The following is a 22,067-nucleotide window of genomic DNA, read 5'->3' as shown; positions in this document are numbered from 1 at the left end:
AAAAAAAAAAAAGTGGTTGGAAGAACTGTACTTCCAACTCCTTTTTCTAGATTCTTTGCAGGTATAAGGAAAGGGCCTTATTTTAGCGATTCTATTTTATCTGCTTTAGTTAGGTATTTATCTCTCTGACCTTATGTTTGTTTCCCCAGTGCCTGACCTATTTAGATACTTAATAATGTTTGTTCAGTAAATGCTAGATGAATGTGAAATTGTTCCAGTGTGCTGGAGTTCTAGAACAAAGAGCATTGCTTAGACACTTTTAGAAAATGATTTGGGGGCGCCTGGGTGGCTCAGTGGTTAAGTGTCTGCCTTCGGCTCCAGTCATGATATCAGGGTCCTGGGATGGAGGCCCACATCCAGCTCCCTGCTTGGCGGTAGGAAGCCTGCTTCTCCCTCTCCCACTCCCCCTACTTGTGTTCCTCTCTCTCTGTCAAATAAATAAATAAAAAACCTTAAAAAAATGATTTGAAAACTAGTAAAAGGAACTGTTACTTTTACACAATTACCCCAATTTAATTAGATATGTTTGTATTTGAAAGGGTAATACCAGAAATAAATTATGTAACTTTACATAAATCAATGGATGGTAGTTTCTTAATGGGCTATTAAGAGTAGTTAAAATATTTGGGGGACCATTCTTGATTTTTAAAGGTTGACAGGAGGACATTGCAAAATTGATATATGTCTTTCAGATCTTTAGACAATTATTAAAATTCTAATCTCTGGCAATACATTACTGTGTTGTTTTGTTATTGGAACATTAAACTCTTGGAGAAAGGAATTGTAGCAGATTGATTAACTTTGCACAAGACAGGTAAAGAAGTCTTCACTTATTTAAAAATAGGTAAAAATTTTTGATCCTCGCTAAATGAGCAGGAGGAGAAATAGAAAGCAAAAGTTTCCATTATGACTTTGTAAACAAACAAAACACAACTGGGGGCAAAAACTTTAATGAAACAAAGTTGGGGGAAAGTAGGAAAAGGGAAATACAGCTTTTATTTTAGATACATGTTTTAGGACTTAGGTAAATTTGAAAAATGTCTAGGTTTAATTTTAGTGGATTCAGAATTCGCAACTAATGGCAGAAACTACTGTAAGTATTTTTCTGACCTTCTCTCCTTCAGTACTAAAATATTCCTGGGTGAGTAATTACTCCCTTTCTGAAGATGAGAATGCTAAGGGTCAGAAAAGGAAAGTAACTTGTTCAAAGGTTGTACGTTCTAATTTTTTTTTTAATTTGCATTGTTTTATATACAGTTATATTTCAGCAAGTTTTTTTTTTTTAAGATTTTATTTATTCATTTGACAGAGAGAGATCACAAGTAGGCAGAGAGGCAGGCAGAGAGAGTGAGAGGGAAGCAGGCACCCTGCTGAGCAGAGAGCCCGATGTGGGACTCGATCCCAGGACCCTGAGATCATGACCTGAGCCGAAGGCAGTGGCTTAAACCACTGAGCAATCCAGGCGCCCATATTTCAGCAAGTTTTAACAAATGTATTCAACTATATAACAACAGTCCAGTCAAGATATAGGTCATTTTCATTACTCCAGAAAGTTCATTTGAATGTTACATGATTCCTAAGAGATATTTGGACATCAGTCTTACCTTTTTCCCTCTATGCCTCCACATTACTTGCATTAAAAGTGAACTGAAACTGTTAGAAATAACGATGTGAAAGCAACAGAGTTAATAGTTGATATAATATTTATTGGAGAGCCAAGTGATAAAGGTTGAAAAAACAAAAATAGAACCTGAAAATACACATTTAGGGAAGTTTCACTTTGCTCTTCTTAATAGTTCATGAGATTATTACTGTTTTGTAAACTACTACTATCTTTGAGTTTCATATTGATATTCATACACATTAAACTAATTTATTGAGTGCTTTCTATGTACCAGACACTATCCTAGGTGTTTTCTATACATTCCCACTCAACAGAGCAGTCGTTTGAGGTAATTACCATTTATTATTCCATTTGTTGAGGTATTACCATTTATTATTATTATTACTATTACTGTTATACAAACAAGAAAACTGAGGCTGAGAGCCCTCACACCAGTTTTAGGATTTGAACTTAAGTCTAATATCAGAAACCAAATTTTTAACCCTGATGGTAGTCCCTGAATCATTCTGTAGTACTAAATTATATTTGGTACTTTGCTTTTTAGGAGGCAATAAATTATACGCTGCCTAGGAAATATATAATACTGTTCAAGTAACTAACTTCAGATCCAGTCAGTATGTCTTTGCTTACTATCTGCTGCCTTGTATATGAGGCAATGGTTACATAAATGTGAAAGTATAGTACTTAACGTATTTGATTAATTAGAAAAATTGTATTATCAATTAAAACTCTTGGATATAATTTTTGACTAATAGGGGTTTTTTTGTTGTTGTTTCTTCACTATATGACCTTAGAGCACATTGCTTCTGTGTTTCAGTTTCCCTAACTGTAAAATAGAAGTATTTCACAGAGTTGTTTAGATGGTCTCGTGAGATAATACATGTAAGAGTAAAGTTCTAAAGTGTGAAGTAAAATCTTACAGATAATTGTACTAATAACTACAATAAATTTGATTAAATTATTTGAGGGAGAGGGAGCGCAAGCACAAGCAAGGGGAGAGCCAGAGGGAGAGGGAGAAGCAGGCTTCCCACTAAGCAGGGAACTTGACATGGGGCACCATCCCAGCACGCTGGGATGATGACCTGAGCCAAGGGCCGATGCTTAACCCACTGAGCCACCTACACGCACCTAACTTTGATTAATTCTGTGCAAGAGGCATTGGTTATAAAATTATTTGAGTGGCTACGGAGTAATTCATTTTACTGAAAAAAATGGTATGGGGTTATAGATTGGTTAGTAAAAGTTTTACGAAAGAGGTGGCACTTAAGATGGGCAGATTAAGATGGGCACTTAAAATGGGCAGATTAAAAGGTGTTGGTGCTTAAGGGTTAAGACTAAATAATCATTTGTTAATTAAGATAATTTACTATGAGTTGGGTAAAAGAGTGTGGTATGGTACTGTAACTAACAAATTAATGCTTGAAATAAATAAATTAACTTTAAATTTTTTAAATTGTATCAAAAGTTTATAACATTGTATATAGTGCCATGCTGTCACATGTTTTAAATAAATTATGCATTGGTAATTTCTGATTAAGTGTCTTGTTAGGACCTTTCAGCCATTGCTAAAATTTTCAAAATTTAGGCTAATATCTAAGTAAACTTGTTTTTAGAGACTATAGTGAACTCAGAGGTACTGCTTTGGTATTAAGAGTATCTGGATGATCTTGTTCCCTTAACCGTGTTTGAGCTGCTCAAAAAGGGGCACCTGGGTGGCTCAGTTGGTTAAGCATCTGACTTTCTTTTTTTTTTTTTTTTTTTTTTAAAGATTTTATTTATTTATTTGACAGAGATCACAAGTAGGCAGAGAGGCAGGCAGAGAGAGAGGAGGAAGCAGGCTCCCTGCAGAGCAGAGAGCCCGATGCGGGGCTCGATCCTAGGACCCTGAGATCATGACCTGAGCCGAAGGCAGCGGCTTAATCCACTGAGCCACCCAGGTGCCCCCAGCATCTGACTTTCGATCTCGGCTCAGGTCTTGATCTCAGGATCATGATGGGTTCAAGCTCTGTGTTAGGCTCCACACCCCTACTTCAAAAAGAAAAAAAAAAAGACACACACACACATTTGGGTAACAACATTTAGTTTTAGTTTTCTGAAATTTTTACCAAAAAAGACATGATTAAGTTTTTACTTTGTTCCCTTAAGCACATTTGAAAGTATAGATTTTCCCTGGGAGACCTACAAGATCTAGTTCAAATGATGAGGTCTGGGGCTATCTGTCATCCTACCTTGTTTCCACAGGCTCTAAGTGTACGTTCTCCAGTGCGTTAGTACATAAGAATGACTAAAGGAAGGAAGGAAGGATTAAAAAAAAAAAAAAAAAAAAAGATATTTTGTAATTTGGCCATATTGAATGAGTAGTCTCCTGACTGCTGGTCTCACCCCTTTTTAGTTTAACACAGTTTATATATTACTACAATTTAAAATCTTACCTTATGAGGTTATTAACCATACTTAAAAAAAAACTATCATGTTAACTGAAGCTGATTTTTGAAAACCCCAGTACCATCTTTATGAGATTTCTGGAAATAAATAAATAAATAAATAAATAGTGAAATATTTATTGGTAGATAGACTTCTGTTTTTCTTACTGTGCCTTGTATATGATGTATCACATAAGTAATAAGAAAACAATTGAACTTGCAGCAACAAACAGGACATATAATTGTAGTTGTTTGCAAATGGTGATTTTTTAAAAGTGGCTTCCAAAGAACCAGAGTGTCCTTATTATTTTATGCTGTAGGAAAAGCAGTCAGGTTCTGAAATGATCTATAGTTGATTTTTTTTTAAAGACGTACATTGCAGTTTGAGGCAAACCTTTAGTTTTTTTCAATTTCCTTCTCTTCTTCTGAGACCTGTTCAGTTCAGTTGTTTCTTTAGTTCCATGTGTTTTTTTTCCCCTTGGATTTCTTTTTCATGCGGTTTAGAGCTGTGGTCTTCAAAATGAGACATCCATCCACATTAAAGAGGGTATGGGGAATAATTTTGGGGGGTGTTGGAATATATTTGAAATTGTGTGTTTTATCTGATGATTATTTTTTTTTAAAGATTTTATTTATTTATTTGACAGAGAGAAATCACAAGAGAGGCAGGCAGAGAGAGAGGAAGGGAAGCAGGCTCTCCGCTAAGCAGAGAGCCCTATGTGGGACTCGATCCCAGGACCCCGAGATCATGACCTGAGCTGAAGGCAGCGGCTTAACCCACTGAGCCACCCAGGCGCCCTGATGATTATTTTTTTTAAAGGTTTTATTTATTTATTTGACAGACAGAGATCACAAGCAGGCAGAGAGGCAAGTAGAGAGAGGAGGAAGCAGGCTCCCCGCTGAGCAGAGAGCCTGATCCTGGGATCATGACCTGAGCTGAAGGCAGAGGCTTTAACCCACTGAGCCACCCAGGCGCCCCATCTGATTATTTTTTAATTTTTATTTTAATGTGCTTTATAATACACAAACATACTAATATAATGGTATGTTAATTTATAAATATAAGATATTATAAAATATTTATAAATATTGAGAGCATATGTTCAAATGGTTTTTACTCATAAAGGTGTGTCATAAACAAAAACATCTGGATTTCTTTGGGTTCAGAATACCTCATTGAGTAATTATCAATATAGACTGCACACTTTTCAAGTGTTTGCTGTCAGAAAATATCCTGTATTTGGCTTACATTCATGAATACATTTAAGTACGGAATTCTAAGTTTACATTTTTTCTCCTTTAAATCTTAAAAGCATTAGTTCTGTGTCTTAACAGCATTTAGATTTCAATGTGACTTGTTTCTTTGTGGATAACATGGTGAAACGGAACACTTTCACTAAGATATGTCTGTGTATAGATATATTTTTCACTAAGCATTTTGGTACTTGGTAAGCCCTGTTTATGAACTTGTGTCTTCCTTCGGATCATCGTATAGCTTCGCTTTTTTTTTTTTTTCTTTTTATATGTCCCTGTTTTTTCCTGTTTTTTTCCTCTTTAGGAAGCATCTGTTAGCCATATTGTATCTCTTCAACCTGACCTTCAGGTCCCTAGTTTTTCTTATTTACAATATTCTTTGTGTTTTAGTCTGTCTCATCAAAAATAGTCTTCAACTAGACAAAAAAAAATAGTCTTCAACTTTTATTTTGCACTCATGCATCAATTATGGCCATTTACAAGAATTATAAGAATTAATCTTTTCTGACCACTTTTTCAAAGCAGCTTATTCTTGTTTTATTCAGGTGTACTTTATGAGAAATTTCTTTGAGTGTGCCATTCTGCCCCCTGTATGGCCTCCATTTCTATCAGTTGTTTTGTTTTGTTTTCATTTGTGAATCTTTTCCCAAATGTCTGTTGTCCTTGGTTTTCCATTAATATTTTGGAATGAAGAGCTAGGTTATTAAATAATGGTGTCTGACTGGCATGGTTTTCCCTGAGGTTGCATATTCTCTTCCCCATCAGCCTTCTTCCCTGAATGGGAAGGCTGTGCACGATTTCAGTGTAAGTGGACATACTGTTTCAACATTACCTACTTCTCTGTAGATTGTGTGGGTAGGTTGGGGACTGACCCCTTCCCCATTCCCATACATTTCAAAATAAAGAGGACTTTATTTCATGTAGTAGAATATTTAATTTCTGTTAGGAATTATCTCTTCTTGTCCCATTCCTAATGTCTTTTATTATATTCAGAGTTTGTCCAGTCTGTGTCCTGTTTGTCTCTTAAGCACTGATAACTCTTATAAGGAATGTATCCAGACAGGTGGCCAATTTCCCTTAGGGAGCAGTTCTTGGGCTTTGGCGTGATGGTAAAAGCCACAACAGCGAGCCTTGGGAAAGGGGAGGTCCCAGCTGTCTCAGCTAGCCCAAATACTGTTTCTAAAATAATTAACCTTATTATTGCCACTTGGCCTTTTTCTGCTTTTTGTATTTGGTGAAAGTTTGGTTCTTCTTTGGGCCTCTTTGAAAGAACTGTGGATTCTTCTACTATCTTGGATTGTGATTTTTTTCTCCCTTAATTTTTCCATAATTTTCCCATAGTTGATGTCTTTGCTAGCTTATTCCCATTTATGTTCCTTGAATTTCTCAGAATTTCTGATCCACCATTATCACCCTTATTTTCCAATCCTACTAATGTGTTTATTCTTTTGTGAAAAACTTGTCATCTTATTGATAATGTTGGAAAGTAATAGACAGATTAATGTTAAATTTAATGTTAAATTAAAGTTCAGTTCTCTGCCTTATAGCTGTGTTCTGTTTTTGAAGTTCCATCCTAAGTGCAGTATTTGATCTAGGTATTTAGAAATTAGAAAATTGATAGAAGGCTCTATATCTTTCACATGAGTTTGGAAGAGGGTATGAATCTCCTTTGTTCTTTTTTTTTTTTTAAAGTATTTTTATTTATTTTTGCAAGAGAAAGAGAGAATGAGCAGAGGAGAGGGATGGGCAGATAGAGAAGCAGGCTCTCTGATGAGCAGGGAGCCTGATGTGGAACTCGATTCCAAGACCCTGGGAACATGACCTGAGCCAAAGGCAGATGCTTAACCCACTGAGCCAGCCAGGTGCCCAGTGTTCTGGGTTTTTTAAACCAGGCTTAAAATTACTTGAAAAATCATAACTTACCAAAACTGACACTCAATATGAAAGGGAAAATCATAAGCAGTCCTATTTTGATTAAAATTGAATTCATTATTACAAACACCCCCACAATGAAAACTTACACAGATGGCTTCACTGCATAAGCTCTTCTGCAGAATAGGACACAGAAACAAACTTCACAGTATGTTTGATGAAACCAGTGTTAACTTTTATACCAAAACCAGTCAAGCACTATCATAAGAAAGGAAGGTAAGGAAAATCTGTCATGAGCACATATGTAAGAACCCTAAATAAACTAACAGCAAATCAAACCTTGGACTGCATAAAAAGTATTACAATTTCATGACCAGTGGGATTTATTTGAGGAATGCAAGGGCAATTAATATTAGAATCTATTAATGTAATAGATTCTGTTAACGAAGAAAAATAGATCACCTTGATACATCCAGACAAAGCGTTTGATGGAATTAAGTGCCCTTTCAGAACAAAAAAATCTTTACAACTAGGAATAAAAAAAAACTTCCTTAATTTTACAAGTGTCTTAAAATATACACCAACACCCCTACAGGGAGAGCTTCCACTGAGATGAGATAAGGGATCATTATCAGTGTTTTCATTCAATACTGTACTGAAATTCTAGCCTTAAGGCAAGAAAAATAAAAGGTATAAGAATTGAAAAAGAAAATAATCACTCATAGATAACGTGATTGTATACAAAGTAATGAAATTAACAAGCAGTTTTTTTCATGCTGTTGCACACAAGGTCAACATACAAAAATCCATTTTTTAATCCTATAAGTTAGCAACAAATAACCAGAAAATAGAAATGTTAAAAAGATGCCATTTGTAGCACAATTTAAAAACCAACTTCTAGAAATAAATCTAGTTAAGGATGCTCACAATCTCTACACAGAAAACTACAAAATGCTGTAAGAGAGCAAAGTTAAGGGTCATACTCTGAATGATTTCAATGACCTGAAATTTGTTTGCAAGGCTTTCTTTATCATGCAAGAATATGATTAGTTTTGGTAAATGTTTTCTGTGTAGTTGAGATGACTTTATTCTTTTGCTGTTGGGTGTTGTGTTCTGTCTCTGTATATGTATGTATATATGTCATTAAGATTGTTCTTTCACTTGTTGAGGAAATTAGTCTCCTGCTGTAATTTTTAGAAGCAGTCCTATTGTATGCAGACATATTTAGAATTAGTTCTTGTGTGGCTCAATGAGTTGAGCATTCAACTCTTGGTTTCCAGTTTAGGTTTTGATTTCAGGGTGTTAAGATTGACCTGGATAGGTTCTGTGCTTAGGGCAGAGTCTGCTTGGAATTCATTCTTTCTCACTTCCTCTTTACCCCTCCCCCATGCACATGCATGTTCTCTCTCTCTCTGTCTCTCAAATAAATCTTAAAAAATAAGAATTACGTTCTTGTGATTGACCTTTCTTCTCTTTTTATTACTTTTCTTTAAACAGTTTTTTTTTTTTTTTTAAGATTTTATTTATTTATCTGACAGAGAGAGAGATCACAAGTAGGCAGAGAGGCAGGCAGAGAGAGAAGAGGAAGCAGTCTCCCTGCGGAGCAGAGAGCCCGATGCGGGGCTCGATCCCACGACCCTGAGATCATGACCTGAGCCGAAGGCAGCGGCTTAATCCACTGAGCCACCCAGTATTACTTTTCTTTTTATCTTTCCTGATGTTTCTTGCTTTAAAGTCTGTTCTATCTGATCCTAGTGTAGCTATACCTGCTTTGTTTTGGATAGGATTTGGGAAAAAAGTATACATTTTCCCATCCTTTTAATTAAAAACTTTCTTACCCTTACATTTGTGTCTTCTGCAAACAACAAATAGTGGCAATTTATTCTTTCCTCACATAGCTTCCCATCATGTTAACACCATATTAAGTTCCATGTTAACAATTAAATGTAAATGCTTTATTATTGAATAAAACAACAACATTAAATAAAAAAAAGAAATTACCGTTTGTATAACATACAGTTAACTAACTGTAGACTTGAATCAGATTTTTGCCAGTATTCCCATTACTGCCTTTTTACCATTCAAGATCTGACATTGAACTTAGTAGTTATGTCTTTGAGTATATTTAATCCAGTCTGATAATTGGCATAGGTAACATACTTATATGTAAATGTAGTTATTTATATCATCTACCATCTTGCTATTTCACTTTTATATTTTTCCTTTTTTGTTGTTTATCACATATTTTTTAAAGATTTACTTATTTTGGGGGAGAGAGAGGATAAGCATACGTGCACACGAGTTGGAGAGGCAGAAGGAGAGGGAGAGAGAATCTCAAGATTCCATGCTGAGCACAGAACCTGACCGGGGTGGGCAGGACTTGACTCTGGGCTTGATCTCACAACCCTGAGATCACAACCTGAGCCGAAACCAAGGCTGAGACCTAACCCACTGCAACACCCAGGCCCATATTTTAATATGGTATAAAATACCATATGATAAATTATTATCATATGGTAAATATGATAATATTTAAATATTATCATAATTTTAGTTAAGCTATCTCACTTCTCTTTTAGTGGTTACCCTAATGATTATAGTATGCTTCATTGACTTATTACAGCTAATACCAATACTTAAACTTACCATTTCTCCAAGAATGCTAGAACCTTAGAACACTTTTTATTCCATTTATCCTGATGTCTTTTACATTATTATCATCTTACATTTTATTTGTACATATATTTAAGTCCTAAAATACATTAGAGTTATTGTTTTGTTTTGTTTTGTTTTTACCAGTTTTGGAAAATTCCGAGTTATCTTTTCAGATATTGTAGATCCACTTACACATATGTTAGACTTTCACTGTCTCACGTTTGTCCCAGCTCTTTTTATATTTTCCATAATTTTGTGTGTGTTTCAGTGCAACTATCTTTTATTGCTTTTTAAAGAAGTTTTCTAGTCCTATTTTTTGCTGTTTAATCTGCTGTTATAATAAATACTTATTGTTCTCTCATGAAGTCATTGTATGCTTAATTCAAGAGATTTAAGAAATTTATGATACATGTATATTATTTTATCATTTTTATAAACATTTATTAGTCTAGTTATTCTTCCTGATAAGTCTTAGCAAAACTATTTGAACATGATATATTAAGTTACATATTAACTGATCTCCTTTATTTTGTAATCACAGTCATCATGTATATAAAATTGCTTGGGCAGTTTCAGACTATTTTCAGTTATAACTTCATGATGCAGTTCAGAAAATTTTATGCATAAATATGGTAATATTTCACAGTTGAATGATTTACAATTTTTAGTTGAAGAATTAATAAAAATGCTTCTTAAATGTGCATATATTATTGTTTCCAGTAAATTTGAGAAGTTTTCAGTCATTATTTCTTCAAATATTTTTTCTCCTTTTTGTCTCATATCTCCTTTTTATGTCAATGTGCTTAATAATGTCCTAGATTTCTCTGTCTCTATTCCTCTTTCTTTCTTCATTCTTTTATCTCTAGATTGTATAATCTCTATTGATTTCTCAGTAAGTGTAATAATTTTTCTCCAAGTTTGTATCTGCTCTATAGGAACATAGCCCTTTATGTGAAATTTTAATTTTAGTTATAGTACTTTTCAACTCTAGAATTTCCTTTTTGTGTGTATATAACTTGCGACTCTTTATAGATGTTCTTTACTATCAGTTTCCTTTTGTTCTTTGGGCATATTTATAGTGGCTACTTTGAAGATTTTGTCTGTTAAATTCAGCATCTTCTTAGAACCATAGTTTCATCTCCTTTTTTATCCTGTTATGTGAGCCATACTTTCTTATTTCTTATTTCTTGTTAGAAACTGGACTTTTTATACAATATAGAAATTCTTGGAGCTGGTTTTTCCTTTCTAGTGCCTGTTACTGTATCTCACTTGTTTATTTATTTGGTGACTGGCTGGGTTATTTTAGCGGAGTCTACATTCCTCTTCTTCTATCCCCACATTCCCTTACACACACACACACACACACACACAACATTCCTCTTCTTCTATCCCCACATTCCCTTAAACACACACACACACTACATTCCTCTTCTTCTATCCCCACATTCCCTTACACACACAGACACACACACACACTACATTCCTCTTCTTCTATCCCCACATTCCCTTACACACACACACTACATTCCTCTTCTTCTATCCCCACATTCCCTTACACACACACACTACATTCCTTTTCTTCTATCCCCACATTCTCTTACACAACACACACACACACACACACACACTGTTAACCTTCAGATGTTTCTCCTGAAAGGCACAACCTTGAGTTTTCCTACAGTTACTCTGGGATGACAGTAGTTTGGGCAGGACTCTTTTAGACTATCTCATCCTGACTGCATGTAACTGTTAAGGTCTCCTAATATAGTGCTAATTACACTCTTGTTTTCAACAGTGCCTCTGGCTTTGATTGCTTTACAGGTTAACTAATCAAATTTGAGTTCCTTTGGAGGAATAGTTTCTTAAATCAGTGCTTGAAGTTTGTTCCGACTCCAGGCAGGTTGCTTCTGTTACCTCCCATTTTTATTCAGTCTGGGAAACCAGCCAACCAAACAACCTATGGTTTAGTCTTTATGTCCAATGATTTCTCCAGTCTCCTCTCAGTTTCCTTTCCACCAGGGCCTCCAATGTTTTTCAGAGCACGTTTGTCCATTCGCTTGCAAATGAAGTATTTCTCAGAGAAGAGATTTGGAGCTGTATGTTTTATGGCTCCCTTCCTCTCACAGACAATATCTCCAGATCAGGTCTCAAGTATACAGTGTGGACAGTGATGCATTTCTCTCCCAGTTATCTCTCTGCTATAGGATCTGAGCTGTTTGTGTAATGAAGAGAATAGTATACACAGGTCTACTTGGGTTGGCTTTCCCAGTGTGGAATTCTCACCTTAGAAGCTGGAGTAATAGCAGTTAGTGCCCCAGCAGCATTATGGGAAGGTTAAAGCCTACATCCCATCAGTGTAGGTTGTATGGAAAAAGAGAACCTTCCCTCCCCCCACATACTTAGTGGCATTTACCTAGTACTTTACCTTCAGCAATAGGTACCTGGAGGCAGGATGAGAAATGTTGATATCCTGACCTTCCCAATAAGATAGATTCCTGAGCCCACAGGGGAAAAAGGGAGCCCTGTTCTCTCAGCTGTACCAGTCTGGAGTGGAGTTGACACTTTCTGAGCTAGGGCAAGGGGGCCAGGCGAGTCCTGGTACAAACATCATAGACTTTCACTTGTCTTAAAATCCTTAGTAGATTTTCTTGAGTAAAACTTTCTTCACTTCCCCTCTGTCCCCAGGACCATTTCCAGGGACTACAACAAATAGTTTTGGTTTTGTAATTTTCACTGGAGAGCAAATCTGTGGAGTTCTTCAAGCTGTCATGCTTCGAAGTTTTTTGTTTTTGTTTTGGGGTCTGCTTGTTTGTTTGTTTTTGATTAATAATTCAGTGTCTTTACTGATCTGTTAGATCTGTTCCAGTTTTCTGTTTTTGAGTCAGCCTTCATTTGTATTTTGTTTTTTTTTTTTTTAGGAATGTGTTCATTTCCTCTAGGTTATCTAATCTGTTGGTGTACACTTAATTAATATTATTCTGTTATGCATTTCATTTCTGTCATGCATTTCATTTCTGTCAGGTTGGTAATATTATGTCCTCACTTTTGTTTCTGATTTTAGTCATTTGAGTCCTCTTTTTTCTCTTGGTCAGGTCTAGCTAAAGGTTTGTCGGTTTTGTCAATTTTTTTCAAAGAACCAACTTTTGTTTTACTGCTTTTGTTGTTTTTCTATTCTCTATTTCATTTTTCTTCCCTCTAATTTTTTATATTTCCTCCATTCTGTAAGCTTTCACCTTAGTGTTTTCTTCTATTTCTAAAATTTCAAGGTATAAAACTGGATTATTGATTTCAGATTTTTCTTTTTTTATTATAGGTGTTTAAAGCTATACATATCTGTCTGAATGCATCCTTCATTGTATCCTATAAATCTTGGTATGTTGTATTCCCATTTTCTTTTGTCTGAAAGAAAATACTCTTTTCTAATGTTGCTTGTGCTATTTCTTTTTTGCCTGTTTGTTGTTTAAGAATGTGTTGTTTAATTGCCAAATATTTGTGAATTTTTCAGTTTTCCTCTTACTGATTTCCAGTCTCATTCCATTGCAATTAGAAAAGATACTTTGTATGATTTTAGTCTTTTAAAATTTATTAGACACTTGTTTTATGTCAGCATATGGTATATATGGAGTCTGTTCATGTGCACTCAAAAAGAGTATATATTCTGCTGTTGATAGGTAGATGTCTGTTAGGTTTAGTTGTTTTTTTGTTCATTCGTTTTTGTTTTTGATTTCACTTTTTTTTTAAATTAACATATAATGTATTATTAGCTCAGGGGCACAGGTCTGTGAATTGTCGGGCTTACACACTTCACAGCACGCATCATAGCACATATGGTTCAGTTGTTTTATAATGCTGTTCAAGTTCTCTGTTTTTGTGTTTATGTTCTTCCTGCTGGTTCTATGCATTGTTGGAAGGCAGTTATTGATATGTTCAACTACTTTTGCAGAATTGTGTATTTCTCTCATTCTCTTGGTTTTTGCTTAATATAGTTTGGAACCTGTTGTTTGGTGCATATATGTTTACAGTTGTTTTATCTTAATCCTTTTATCAATATGTAAGTTCTTCTATGTATTGTAACAATTTTGATGTCTGTTTTGCTTATTTACATGAAGTATGTTTTTCCATCTTTTCAATTTCAACTTATTTTTGACTTCCATAAATACATGGAAACTACTTCTAGCCTCATAGCCAACACTCTCTGTTAGGACATTACTTAGGCAGGCTATTTAGAACTCTGCCTTCATCTTCACTATCTACATGGTACCCAAAGGGCAGCCAGAGTTGATAGCTTATGGTGTTCTCTCATATTTGGCAAGCATGTGTTTGTTCCCAGATATGCACGTGGCCTTCTAGTTTCCTCAGTTTACACAGGATCTTTTCTTTGTTGGTTTGCTTGTTTCTTTCCTTTCTTTGGACTGATTTTAGAAAGAGAGAGAGCATGAGCAGGAGGGACAAAGGGATAAGGAGAAAAATCTCAAACAGATTCCACACTAAGCATGGAGTCAAATGTGGGTCTCAGTCTCACAACCATGTGATCACAATCTGAGGCAAAACCAAGAGTCAGGATGCTTAACAGGCTGGGCCACCCAGGTGCCCTGTGCAGGAACTTTTCAAAGCCCTTTGCCCCCCACGTATCTTTCTTAGTTTTTTTTCTTCCCAGACTTTCCTGTCTGGGTATTGCTTATTAACTCTTAACCCTTGTTCCAGGCAGCTGCAGCTAGCTAATACATTTGCCTTTAAATGCTTTGACAAAGGCTGCCACCCAGAATATTGCTTCTACCCTGTGGAAGCTCCAAGACATGTAAAAACAAAGGAAGGCTCTTGAGCTGATCCTTCAGGGAGTTACAAACCTAAAGAAAGTACATAAGCACAGTTCTTTTGGAGTAAGTCTGTATAGCTCCCTCTGGTATCAGCAACCTGCACCAGAAATGTGGGCTCGTGTCTTCATGGCTGCTGCTTAACTGAGGAAGGGGCTGTGGTAAGTACATATGTTAAAACATACTCCCTGAAATTTTAGCAGCTGCATTCTTCATCAGGCTTTTTCCTGACTGTAAGTTTTCATTTGATTTCAGAGTTCCAAAAAGTTTTTCCCAGCTTATTCATTGCGTTTGTGAAGGGATGGAGTTTTGGAGTTCCGCACTTTGCTATTTTTGATGACATCTATGTTCATATATTTTGTTATCTGTGAGCTTCTCTCTATATAGTTCAGAGATTCATAAGTGGGTAATAAAAATGTGAAGAAATTTCATCACTGTGATGACAAATTCAGGATATAGATAACTTTCGTGGGGAGAGGAGGTTTGGTGGTGGGAGGGCACACAAGGATATTGGGAGGAAGATGGTTGACATTTTTTGAATATTTGAAATTCTTTATAATTTATGGAGTTATGTGTATGTCTATGACAAATACATTTGAACACTAATTTGGCACTCAGACATTTTGTTAAGGTAGAAAATTACATGTGTTTATTTCAATAACAAGAGTCTTGTTTTCCTTTAGTACGTAAAACTAGGAAACACTACTTAAAACTTTCAAAAGCCTATGTAGAATATGGAAGAAACTTTTACTTATTAGTTAATATGTTGATTGATTATCTTGTATTATTCTCTAGATCTTATTTTAGTTTTGCTCTCTCTGCAAGCTCTTCTGTGAGAACAAGATTAGGAAGTCCTGAATGTCCTGGATGTAGTTGATGGTTGATAGTCTACTGTGCTTTTTTTTTGGAAGAGAAAAAAAAAAAAAAATACTGGAAACGGCACTGAAATGGACTTTGGGAGTTCTTTTTCTTTCTTCTAATATTTATCTAACAGTATAAGCTTGGACAGTTTATTTCTGTACCCAGTCTCTCTCTTGGTTCTCATCTGTAAAATGAGAGTTGGACCAGTTAGGTATGGGCTGTTTCAGCTCTCTAATATCAGAAGGGGCAGCTGATTCCACGGAAAGAGTATATATAGACTTTGAAACCCGTTAAATTTGTGTTCAACCATTTTCTGGTTATCTGTAGTCTAAAGTAAGCTTTCTAACCTGTCTGATGATTTTCTCATGGTTAAGATGGAATTATTACCACACATCTCATAGATTTGTTGAATAAACAAGTATGTAATGTCTTTTAAGCGCTCAGCGGCATTCTCCATACTCCCATTCCATAACTGCATCATTTGCAAGAATAGTTGGAAAAGAAACAAAAATCTTTTTAGCCTCTTACTTAGTTGGCTTTATATATTAATTATGTTGTGAGTTACATTTGAGGAGGTAATAGCTCTTGTAGAGGCATTAAAGAACTCTGTTCTTTATGCTTCTGGTTTTTTAAACTTACATGTATTTTATTAATGATAAGTAGTTGGTATCTTCTTATGAAAATTTAAATATTAGGAAGATTAACATTAACATTTTCTTTGAACATCTCTCAATCTCTCCTACTTAGAAAGTAATACATGCACACACACACACACATTACATGTTTTTTGTGTGTTCATATGGCATGCAAATAACTATTTTCTACTTTTAAAAATAATGACTTAAATTTATTGGGGCGCCTGGGTGGCTCAGTGGGTTAAGCCGCTGCCTTCGGCTCAGGTCATGATCTCGGGGTCCTGGGATCGAGTCCCACATCGAGCTCTCTGCTCAGCAGGGAGCCTGCTTCCCTCTCTCTCTCTCTCTCTCTCTGCCTGCCTCTCTATCTACTTGTGATCTCTCTCTGTCAAATAAATAAAATAAAATCTTTAAAAAAAAATGACTTAAATTTATTTATTAATATAGAGAAAAATTAGAAAATCTTACCACCCAGATATAGCCCTTATTAATATTTAGGTGTAGGGGCGCCTGGGTGGCTCAGTGGGTTAAAGCCTCTGCCTTCCGCTCAGCTCATGATCCCAGAGTCCTGGGATCGAGCCCCTTATCGGGCTCTCTGCTCTGCAGGGAGCCTGCTTCCTCCTCTCTCTGTCTGCCTGCCTCTCTGCCTACTTGTGATCTCTTGTCTGTCAAATAAATAAATAAAATCTTTAAAAAAAAAATATTTAGGTGTATAACTTATCAGTGTTGATATTGCAATGCCAAAGTGTAACTCAGTGATCTTTGTGCCAGTCTGGTTTTTTTCGTACTTGTATTGACTCTGTATGTTACTTAAATAAGTGAAATCCTTTTAGGCATACTCCTTATGTACATATGTATGTACATGAATATAAAATTACATATCATTAAATATATTACATTAATTAAAATTGTATATACCCATGCACAGCAGATTTGAATACTTTCCCTGTCATAAGAAAATTTAATACTCTTAATGGTTGCATAGTTCTACGTGTATATCACAAAAACATACTGTATTTATACTTAATTTTGTTTTTCCACAATTGTAATACTTTTCTCGGGATAAATATGTAGGCTGAATCTGGTGAAGAGTTTCTTTAGATACTAATTGTAAAAGTGTTTTACAGAAAAGGCTAACTGGGGGCACCTGGGTGGCTCAGTCATTGAAGCTGTTGCCTTTGGCTCAGGTCATGATCCTGGGGTCCTGGGATCAAGCCCTGCTTCTCCCTGTCCCTCTGCCCGGGCTCCCCTTGCTTGTGTGCTCTCCTCACTTATACTCTCTCTTTCATAAATAAAATCTTTAAAAAAGAAAAAAAGACTAAATGTCTGTCTCTCTGCAATTTTGTTGGGTGAACAGAGATTAATGATTTAAAATAATCTTTGACCGTAGTATAGGTAAAAAATTGAATGTGTTCTTTTTGTATTCATTGATTACAAAGGTTAAATTTTTTCTTTTCATGTGACTTGCTTGTATATCTAACCATTTTTCTGAATGTTTTTTGAAATCATTCTAAGTTGCTAGAAATTATATAAATTGTTCTCAGGGCCATCAAATAATGCCATAGGTATTCTCATACTTAAAATATGTAGCTTTTTTATTAGCATTATTTCCTTCTCTTTTGCCAGGAATTTCAAAAAAATGAGAAGGGTGATTATTAAAACAGCTTTATAACTTATATTCCCACTAGAAATGTATGAGTCTTTTGGATTGTTGTTGCCAGTCTGATAGGTTAAAAAATAAATTCTTAATTTTCTTTTAAGTCGTATTTCTCCAATAATGAGTAAAGTTCTTTTTCTGTGAATTATTTGTATTCTTTTTCTAATTTTCAGGAATTTCTTACATACTGGGGAAATTAACCCCTCCTGATTTAATGCAGTGAAGATACTTTTCTTGGTTTGTGTTTTTGCAATTGTTCATGATGGTTTATCAGCTTGCTTTAGAGCAGCTGGCAAAGTATTAACTAGGATAGGGTCCTTTCACAAATTTCTAACAGATAACTCTGATAATCATTACTCTTTTTAGTACATTTTTTTTTTAAATATTTTATTTATTTGACAGAGAGAAATCACAACTAGGCAGAGGGGCAGGCAGAGAGGAGGAGGAAGCAGGCTCCCTCCGGAGAAGAGAGCCGGATGTGGGGCTGGATCCCAGGACCCTGGGGTCATGACCTGAGCCAAAGGCAGAGGCTTTAACCCACTGAGCCACCCAGGCACCCCTTTTTAGTACATTTATTAATTGAATTTGGTTAAGAGAAATATCCAATTCATATTTCTGCTCATATTTCCATTCCCAGCCTAGTAAACAGTAGTGGCAGTTTTATCAGTCTGGGCCTAGCCAGGGAAACAGCAGTTTTGCAGCCAGATCAGGTGGATTTGATTTGGGGCCAAAGGGTGGGGAACCTGTAGTTTAGTCAACTTAAAGTAGCAGACTCGGTAGAAGGAAGGGGAACAGTCTGCAGTTTTGCTAAGTAACTAGACCCCCCCCACCAAAAAAAATTTTTAAAAAAAGTAATAAAAAGCCAGGAGGGACATCAGCAGTCACACAGTATGATGGCAACAGATACTAGTGTTAATTCCAGGCAAGTTACTAAAAGGAAGACAACAATCCATAGAAAAAAAAAAAAAAATCAGAATTCAGAGTTACTACAATATATTAATCATTGTTCAGCTTTCAGCCAAAAATTATGAGACATGCAAAGAAACAGGAAACTATAACGAACATTCAGGAAAAACGGTAGAAGCCAGTCTTAAAACTACATATGATACAGTTCTATTTAAATGGAACATCTAGGTAAGGTATAACTATGGAAAGCAGACTAGTGGTTGCTTAAAGTGTGGGGGTACAAAGGACCCTTGAGGATCATAGGAGAATTATAATACTGTATTGTATTGATGAGTGCACAACTGTATAAATTCACTAAAACTCATTCACCTATAATGAGTGAATTTTGTGATATGTAAATTATACCTCAATAAAGCTGTTAAATATGTAGGGAGAACTACTATCTTTAAAGTGACTGTTAGTGATCTTAACTTACTGTTGTGAGTGCTTGTCTTTTGTTCTGCTTTCAGATAAAAGTAAATAACCATATGTGTTTTATAAAAGCAGTTGAAGGTGACAACTTGGGAGGTATTTAAAACCAGTACCTAATTTTTATGCATAAATGAGAAATTCTTGTTAAAGTGATAATGGATAATGCTCTTAAATTACATATTCACTTTTCTTTGAGGCATGCTGTTTGCCATCATTCATCGCTATTTTGGCTTTTTTTTTTTTTTTTTGCTTTTTTTTTTTTTTTAAGATTTTGTTTGACAGAGAGAAAGCACACAAGCAGGGGGAACAGTAGAGGGAGAGGGACTCAGAGCTCTATCCCAGGACCCTGGGATCATGACCTGAACCAAAGGCAGATGATTAACCTGGCTGAGCCACCCAGATGCCCCTATTTTTACTTGTTTTGTTAAGGAACATCCACTTTTTTTTTTTTTTCTATAACCTCTCCTTTAATGCGTTTGTGATTTTTAAGTACTCCTGATAGAATATTCCCAGTGTTATTATTCTGACTTTTTGCTGGATATTTTGGTGATTCTCACATTTTGCTGTGCTTCAGATACATCACGTGACAGGAACTCTTGTATGTGAGGAACTTACACAAATATAAGTACATTTGTGTGAGTGTATTAGTTTAGTTGTCATACTTTAAAGGAGAAATGACACAGTCTACTTATAAAGGGTTAATTTTAAAGTTGTTTCATTTGGAATATTTTCATCATTGCACATATCACTTTAATGAAGTTGCATCCCCCATCCACCCCAAAATTAGTCTTTTGTCTCAGTCTTTCCCATCTGAGTATATGGCATTGCCATCCTCCCCGTTCACCAGTCCCAAGCTAGAACCAATCTTTGATTTGTCCTTCCTTTAGTTTTATTCCATCACAAATTCTGTTGATTTTTGTGTTTTTAATTTTTTAAAAAATTCTTTTTATTTTTAATACTTATTTCAATTGATAAGACCACATTCCTTACCTCTACTGTTATGCTGTATTAATCTGTTGTCATTGTCTCTTGCCATACAATTCTTAATACCTCTCCAATTTATTTTCTTGCTTTTATTTGGTTTATTTCCTGAAAAGTTGTAATTCTGATCATACTACTATCTAAATTACATTGTTAATCTGCTAAAAAATCCATCAGTGACATGACTCCTTTCTTTTCCTTAAATTTTCTCAGATTCTTTCTTGCCCTAGGACCTTGACAGTGGCTGCTCTTTCTCCTCTTACACACACCTTTTCCTTGACTCGTCTTTGCTCTTTTTCTTACCTTTTAGTTCTCAACTCAAATATCAACTCTCAGAGCATGAGACATAACAGATTTTCCCCATATCTAGTTGAAGAATTTTCAGCTATTGCATAAAAATTACTTTTCTTCTTTCTTTTCTTTTAGTTTCATTTACTGTAGTTTATTGTCTTACTTAGTAATTTATTTAGTTTATTTTTTTCCATGTTTTCTGTTTTTGAATGCATTAGTTTTCAGTGGTTCAGTGAATTATAATTAATTTGTCAGGGTTTTTTTCCTTTAAACTAAACCTTAAATCATTTAAGTTAGTGGGTTTTTTCCCCACAAACCTGGCTTTTGATTTGAAGTAGCTATTTCTTGATCTAAGGATTAGATGGATAGCACCCCTTCCTTTATAGATTTCTACTGATTTAGTGCCTTAAGAATAACTTACTTCATAATTTTACTTAATATTTTATTCATTTGACTTATTTTGTCACAGTGCTCTAAGAACTTTTTTTTTTATGTCTGTAAAGTTTTAAAACATAGATTTGTTTTACATGATCCGAGATATAAATATGAAAACTTGACATCATGGTGGTGAAGTTTTTGTCTCTGTTCTTGCTTTTGATTCATCTGACTTTGGCTGGAAAATAATTTGCATGAATTAATCCTTTTACCAAATAGCTCTGGAGGTAGTTTACGTATTTTTACACATCTGGAAATGAATTTCTGCTGCTTTAAACATGAATAAAAACATGATAGAGTGTAGAATCCTTGTGCTACAGCTCTTTTTCCCTTAGAACTCTATAGTAATTATCGTGTTACCCTCAGGCATTTCACAATGAGGGGGAAAAATAGGGCCATCTTGATTTTTGTTCCTTTAAAGGAACACATGTATACTTGTAACATTTTCTTTCTCATTTTGAATTTCACAGAAATATATCTCAGTGGTAGTTTTATATTTTTATTGTTTATTTCTGGTGCAGATTTTTAATGTGCGTCTTCATTTGTACTTCTAAATTTTTTTATATCTTTTATAGGTCCTTTTGTTTCTGTGCATCTTTCCGATAGCTTTCTTCCATCTTTGTTTTCTTGTTTCATACTACAGTTTCATTGTAGACACAGAACAAAGATTTTCTTATGAATTTTGGATGACGTGCCTATGTTTGAATGTAATCTTCAAACACCCCCACCCACACACCTACAAACTACACTTAGATCCTCTTGAGTTTCGCTTTTCTTTTATAGACTTTACATGTTGCGAAGAATCATCCTTTAGTCACTAATATCCTGGCAAGATTATGCTGAATTAATTTTGTGTCTAAATGAATATAGTAGTAAAAAAAAAAAATAAAATAAATGAATATAGTAAGACAGCAGCTAAATAGGAGGAAATTTTATGATAAGTACACATTATCTGATAGGGGCAAAATCTTCAACAGAGACCTGTTTATCTGAGATAGAGGTAGACTTCTGTGGAAATCTATGTTATTCTTCACATAAAATATTGCTCGTTAGTTTTTACTCTTGTGTTTTGACCAAAACTTAGACAGATGAGTGACTAATATTTGTAGTTTTCAGGGCTGCTCTAACTTCGCAATCCTTTTGATATATCAGAAGATAAAGGTGAATCAGATATTAGTTGACGCTTGA

At 35.1% G+C, this 22,067-nt stretch overlaps 1 protein-coding gene across 2 annotated transcripts in view; it reads left to right on the top strand.

Annotated features, from left to right (window-relative positions):
- Window positions 1-22,067, top strand: part of SPOPL (speckle type BTB/POZ protein like) — a 65,615-nt gene that overhangs the window by 15,230 nt on the left and 28,318 nt on the right. The window lies entirely within an intron of this gene.

The sequence above is a fragment of the Meles meles genome, chromosome 9 (assembly GCF_922984935.1).
Source record: "Meles meles chromosome 9, mMelMel3.1 paternal haplotype, whole genome shotgun sequence".
Lineage (NCBI taxonomy): Eukaryota > Metazoa > Chordata > Mammalia > Carnivora > Mustelidae > Meles > Meles meles.
Note: the sequence above shows the minus strand (reverse complement) of the source record. Positions and strands in the feature narration are given on the sequence as shown.